This window comes from Oncorhynchus nerka, unplaced genomic scaffold, assembly GCF_034236695.1.
Source record: "Oncorhynchus nerka isolate Pitt River unplaced genomic scaffold, Oner_Uvic_2.0 unplaced_scaffold_1369, whole genome shotgun sequence".
NCBI classification, from domain to species: domain Eukaryota; kingdom Metazoa; phylum Chordata; class Actinopteri; order Salmoniformes; family Salmonidae; genus Oncorhynchus; species Oncorhynchus nerka.
The window spans coordinates 100,661-107,500 of record NW_027039978.1 but is presented as its reverse complement, the minus strand read 5'-3'; positions in this window follow the sequence as shown (position 1 = coordinate 107,500).

Here is a 6,840-nt window from a genome sequence, read left to right as displayed (position 1 = left end):
CCTTGGTGAGAGATGAACGCCAACTCTCTGGAAGCAGCAGCTGAGTGAGAGGAGAGAGTGATGGGAGAGAAGGGATGAACGCCAACTCTCTGGAAGCAGCAGCTGATGGGGAGAAGGGATGAGCCAACTCTCTGGAAGCAGCAGCTGAGTGAGAGGAGAGAGTGACGGGGGGGAGAAGGGATGAACGCCAACTCTCTGGAAGCAGCAGCTGAGTGAGAGGAGAGAGTGACGGGGGAGAAGGGATGAACGCCAACTCTCTGGAAGCAGCAGCTGAGTTTTAGAGTAAAACAAATTAAATTAGTGATTAAAATGGAAAAGAGAAACTCATGATTACGCTACATACATGGATGACAGCTACATGGAGGATGACAGCTACATACAGGATGACAGCTACATACAGGATGACAGCTACATGGAGGATGACAGCTAAATGGAGGATGACAGCTACATAAAGGATGACAGCTACATGGAGGATGACAGCTACATGGAGGATAACAGCTATATAAAGGATGAGAGCTACATGGAGGATGACAGCTACATAAAGGATGACAGCTACATGCAGGATGACAGCTACATGGAGGATGACAGCTACATGGAGGATGACAGCTATGTAAAGGATGACAGCTATGTACAGGATGACAGCTACATACAGGATGACAGCTACATGGAGGATGACAGCTACATGGATGATGACAGCTACATGCAGGATGACAACGACATACAGGATGACAACTACATGGAGGATGACAGCTACATGGAGGATGACAGCTATATGGAGGATGACAGCTATATAAAGGATGACAGCTACATGGAGGATGACAGCTACATAAAGGATGACAGCTACATGGAGGATGACAGCTACATAGAGGATGACAGCTACATGCAGGATGACAGCTACATGGAGGATGACAGCTACATGCAGGACGACAGCTACACGCAGGACAACAGCTACACGCAGGATGACAGCTACATAAAGGATGACAGCTGCATACAGGATGACAGCTACACGGAGGATGACATACGTGGATGACAACTACATACAGGATGACAGCTACATACTGGATGACAGCTACATAGAGGATGACAGCTACATGGAGGACAGCTACATGGAGGATGACAGCTACATGGAGGATGACAGCTACATACAGGATGACAGCTACATGGAGGATGACAGCTACATAAAGGATGACAGCTACATGGAGGATGACAGCTATGTAAAGGATGACAGCTATGTACAGGATGACAGCTACATACAGGATGACAGCTACATGGAGGATGACAGCTACATGGATGATGACAGCTACATGCAGGATGACAACGACATACAGGATGACAACTACATGGAGGATGACAGCTACATGGAGGATGACAGCTACATGGAGGATGACAGCTATATAAAGGATGACAGCTACATGGAGGATGACAGCTACATAAAGGATGACAGCTACATGGAGGATGACAGCTACATAGAGGATGACAGCTACATGGAGGATGACAGCTACATGGAGGATGACAGCTACATGCAGGACGACAGCTACACGCAGGACAACAGCTACACGCAGGATGACAGCTACATACGGAGGATGACAGCTGCATGGATGACAACTACATACAGGATGACAGCTACATACTGGATGACAGCTACATACAGGAGGATGACAGCTACATGGAGATGACAGCTACATGGAGGATGACAGCTACATGGAGGATGACAGCTACATGGAGGATGACAGCTGGAGGACAGCTACAGGATGACAGCTACATGGAGGATGACAGCTACATGGAGGACAGCTACATACAGGATGACAGCTACATGGAGGATGACAACTACATGGAAGATGACAGCTACATGGAGGATGACATCTACATGGAGGATGACAGCTACATACTGGATGACAGCTACATGGAGGATGACAGCTACATACAGGATGACAGCTACATGGAGGATGACAGCTACATGGAGGATGACAGCTACATGGAGGATGACAGCTACATGGAGGATGACAGCTACATGGACATGGAGGATGACAGCTACATGGAGGATGACAGCATGGGATGACAGCCATACATGGAGGATGACAGCTACATGGAGGATGACAGCTACATGGAGGATGACAGCTACATGGATGACAGCTACATGGAGGATGACAGCTACATGGAGATGACAGCTACATGGAGGATGACAGCTACATGGAGGATGACAGCTACATGCAGGATGACAGCTACATGGAGGATGACAGCTACAATGGAGGATGACAGCTACATGGAGGATGACAGCTACATGGAGGATGACAGCTACATGGAGGATGACAGCTACATGGAGGATGACAGCTACATGGAGGATGACAGCTACATGGAGGCCAGCTACATGGAGGATGACAGCTACATGGAGGATGACAGCTACATGGAGGATGACAGCATGGATGACATACATGGAGGATGACAGCTACATGCAGGATGGATGACAGCTACATGGAGGATGACAGCTACATGGAGGATGACAGCTACATGGAGGATGACAGCTACATGCAGGATGACAGCTACATGGAGGATGACAGCTACAATGGAGGATGACAGCTACATGGAGGATGACAGCTACATGCAGGATGACAACTACATGGAGGATGACAGCTACATGGAGGATGACAGCTACATGGAGGATGACAGCTACATGGAGGATGACAGCTCTCAAACCTGTTTGAAAATATGACTGGGACTGCTCAAAGACGTGATGGAGCCCTCAGATGACCAGCTCACATTAAACGAGGATGACATCCTACATAGGCAGGACACAGTGACTTTATGGACCATTTATTCAATGTATTGACAGCTAGCCAATGTTACAGGATGCCTAGCCAGCTACTGTAAATGTATTGTAAAGCTAGCCAATGTTACAGTTTGAATAGAGCCAGCTACTGTAAATGTATTGTAAAGCTACAATGTTACAGAGGATGACAGCTACTACATGTTACAGGATGACAGCTACTGTAAATGTATAAAGCTAGCCAATGTTACAGTTTGAATACAGCCAGCTACTGTAAATGGTAAAGGATGACAGCTACTAGCACTGGATGACAGCAATGTTACATAGCCTAGCCAGACTGGATTGACAGCCAATGTTACAGTTTGAATGCAGCTAGCCAGCTACTGTGAAAATGTATTGTAAACTAGCCAATGTTACAGTTTGAATAGCCTAGCCAGCTACTGTAAATGTATTGTAAACTAGCCAATGTTACAGTTTGAATAGCCTAGCCAGCTACTGTAAATGTATTGTAAAGCTAGCCAATGTTACAGTTTGAATAGCCTAGCCAGCTACTGTAAATGTATTGTAAAGCTAGCCAATGTTACAGTTTGAATAGAGCCAGCTACTGTAAATGTATTGTAAAGCTAGCCAATGTTACAGTTTGAATAGCCTAGCCAGCTACTGTAAATGTATTGTAAAGCTAGCCAATGTTACAGTTTGAATAGCCTAGCCAGCTACTGTAAATGTATTGTAAAGCTACAATGTTACAGTTTGAATAGCCTAGCCAGCTTTGTAAATGTTTGTAAATGTATGAATAGCTAGCCAATGTTACAGTTTGAATAGACAGCTACTGTAAATGTATTGTAAAGGCCAATGACAGTTTGAATAGCCTAGCCAGCTACTGTAAATGTATTGTAAAGCTAGCCAATGTTACAGTTTGAATAGCCTAGCCAGCTACTGTAAATGCATTGTACAAAAGCTAGCCAATGTTACAGTTTGAATAGCCTAGCCAGCTACTGTAAATGTATTGTAAAGCTAGCCAATGTTACAGTTTGAATAGCCTAGCCAGCTACTGTAAATGTATTGTAAAGCTAGCCAATGTTACAGGAATAGCCTAGCCAGCTACTGTAAATGTATTGTAAAGCTAGCCAATGTTACAGTTTGAATAGCCTAGCCAGCTACTGTAAATGTATTGTAAAGCTAGCCAATGTTACAGTTTGAATAGCCTAGCCAGCTACTGTAAATGTATTGTAAAGCTAGCCAATGTTACAGTTTGAATAGCCTAGCCAGCTACTGTAAATGTATTGTAAAGCTAGCCAATGTTACAGTTTGAATATAGCCAGCTACTGTAAATGTATTGTAAAGCTAGCCAATGTTACAGTTTGAATAGCCTAGCCAGCTACTGTAAATGTATTGTAAAGCTAGCCAATGTTACAGTTTGAATAGCCTAGCCAGCTACTGTAAATGTATTGTAAAGCTAGCCAATGTTACAGTTTGAATAGCCTAGCCAGCTACTGTAAATGTATTGCTAAAGCTAGCCAATGTTACAGTTTGAATAGCCTACAGCTACATAAATGTATTGTAAAGCTAGCCAATGTTACAGTTTGAATAGCCTACAGCTACTGTAAATGTATTGTAAAGCTAGCCAATGTTACAGTTTGAATAGCCTAGCCAGCTACTGTAAATGTATTGTAAATAGCCAATGTTACAGTTTGAATAGCCTAGCCAGCTACTATAAATGTATTGTAAAGCAGCCAATGTTACAGTTTGAATAGCCTAGCCAGCTACTGTAAATGTATTGTAAAGCTAGCCAATGTTACAGTTTGAATAGCCTAGCCAGCTACTGTAAATGATTGTAAAGCTAGCCAATGTTACAGTTTGAATAGCCTAGCCAGCTACTGTAAATGTATTGTAAAGCTAGCCAATGTTACAGTTTGAATAGCCTAGCCAGCTACTGTAAATGTATTGATAAAGCTAGCCAATGTTACAGTTTGAATAGCCTAGCCAGCTACTGTAAATGTATTGTAAAGCTAGCCAATGTTACAGTTTGAATAGCCTAGCCAGCTACTGTAAATGTATTGTAAAGCTAGCCAATGTTACACTTTGAATAGCCTAGCCAGCTACTGTAAATGTATTGTAAAGCTAGCCAATGTTACAGTTTGAATAGCCTAGCCAGCTACTGTAAATGTATTGACAGCAATGTTACAGTTTGAATAGCCTAGCCAGCTACTGTAAATGTACAGCCAATGTTACAGTTTGAATAGCCTAGCCAGCTACATAAATGTATTGTAAACTAGCCAATGTTACAGTTTGAATAGCCTAGCCAGCTACTGTAAATGTATTGTAAAGCTAGCCAATGTTACAGTTTGAATAGCCTAGCCAGCTACTGTAAATGTATTGACTAGCCAATGTTACAGTTTGAATAGCCTAGCCAGCTACTGTAAATGTATTGTAAAGCTAGCCAATGTTACAGTTTGAATAGCCTAGCCAGCTACTGTAAATGTATTGTAAAGCTAGCCAATGTTACAGTTTGAATAGGACTGTAAATGACAGTAAAGCTAGCCAATGTTACACTTTGAATAGCCTAGCCAGCTACTGTAAATGGAAAGCTAGCCAATGTTACAGTTTGAATAGCCTAGCCAGCTACTATAAATGTATTGTAAAGCTAGCCAATGTTACAGGATGACTAGCCAGCTACTGTAAATGTATTGTAAAGCTAGCCAATGTTACAGTTTGAATAGCCTAGCCAGCTACTGTAAATGATTGTAAAGCTAGCCAATGTTACAGTTTGAATAGCCTAGCCAGCTACTGTAAATGTATTGTAAAGCTAGCCAATGTTACAGTTTGAATAGCCTAGCCAGCTACATGGTAAATGTATTGTAAACTAGCTACAATGTTACAGTTTGAATAGCCTAGCCAGCTACTGTAAATGTATTGTAAAGCAGCCAATGTTACAGTTTGAATAGCCTAGCCAGCTACTGTAAATGTATTGTAAAGCTAGCCAATGTTACAGTTTGAATGAGCCAGCTACTGTAAATGTATTGTAAAGCTAGCCAATGTTACAGTTTGAATAGCCTAGCCAGCTACTGTAAATGTATTGAAAGCTAGCCAATGAGTTTTGAATAGCCTAGCCAGCTACTGTAAATGTATTGTAAAGCTAGCCAATGTTACAGTTTGAATAGCCTAGCCAGCTACTGTAAATGTATTGTAAAGCTAGCCAATGTTACAGTTTGAATAGCCTAGCCAGCTACTGTAAATGTATTGTAAAGCTAGCCAATGTTACAGTTTGGATGCCTAGCCAGCTACTGTAAATGTATTGTAAAGCTAGCCAATGTTACAGTTTGAATAGCCTAGCCAGCTACTGTAAATGTATTGTAAAGCTAGCCAATGTTACAGTTTGAATAGCCTAGCCAGCTACTGTAAATGTATTGTAAAGCTAGCCAATGTTACAGTTTGAATAGCCTAGCCAGCTACTATAAATGTATTGTAAAGCTAGCCAATGTTACAGTTTGAATAGCCTAGCCAGCTACTGTAAATGTATTGTAAAGCTAGCCAATGTTACAGTTTGAATAGCCTAGCCAGCTACTGTAAATGTATTGTAAAGCTAGCCAATGTTACAGTTTGAATAGCCTAGCCAGCTACTGTAAATGTATTGTAAAGCTAGCCAATGTTACAGTTTGAATTAGCCAGCTACTGTAAATGTATTGTAAAGCTAGCCAATGTTACAGTTTGAATAGCCTAGCCAGCTACTGTAAATGTATTGTAAAGCTAGCCAATGTTACAGTTTGAATAGCCTAGCCAGCTACTGTAAATGTATTGTAAAGCTAGCCAATGTTACAGTTTGAATAGCCTAGCCAGCTACTGTAAATGTATTGTAAAGCTAGCCAATGTTACAGTTTGAATAGCCTAGCCAGCTACTGTAAATGTATTGTAAAGCTAGCCAATGTTACAGTTTGAATAGCCTAGCCAGCTACTGTAAATGTATTGTAAAGCTAGCCAATGTTACAGTTTGAATAGCCTAGCCAGCTACTGTAAATGTATTGTAAAGCTAGCCAATGTTACAGTTTGAATAGCCTAGCCAGCTACTGTAAATGTAT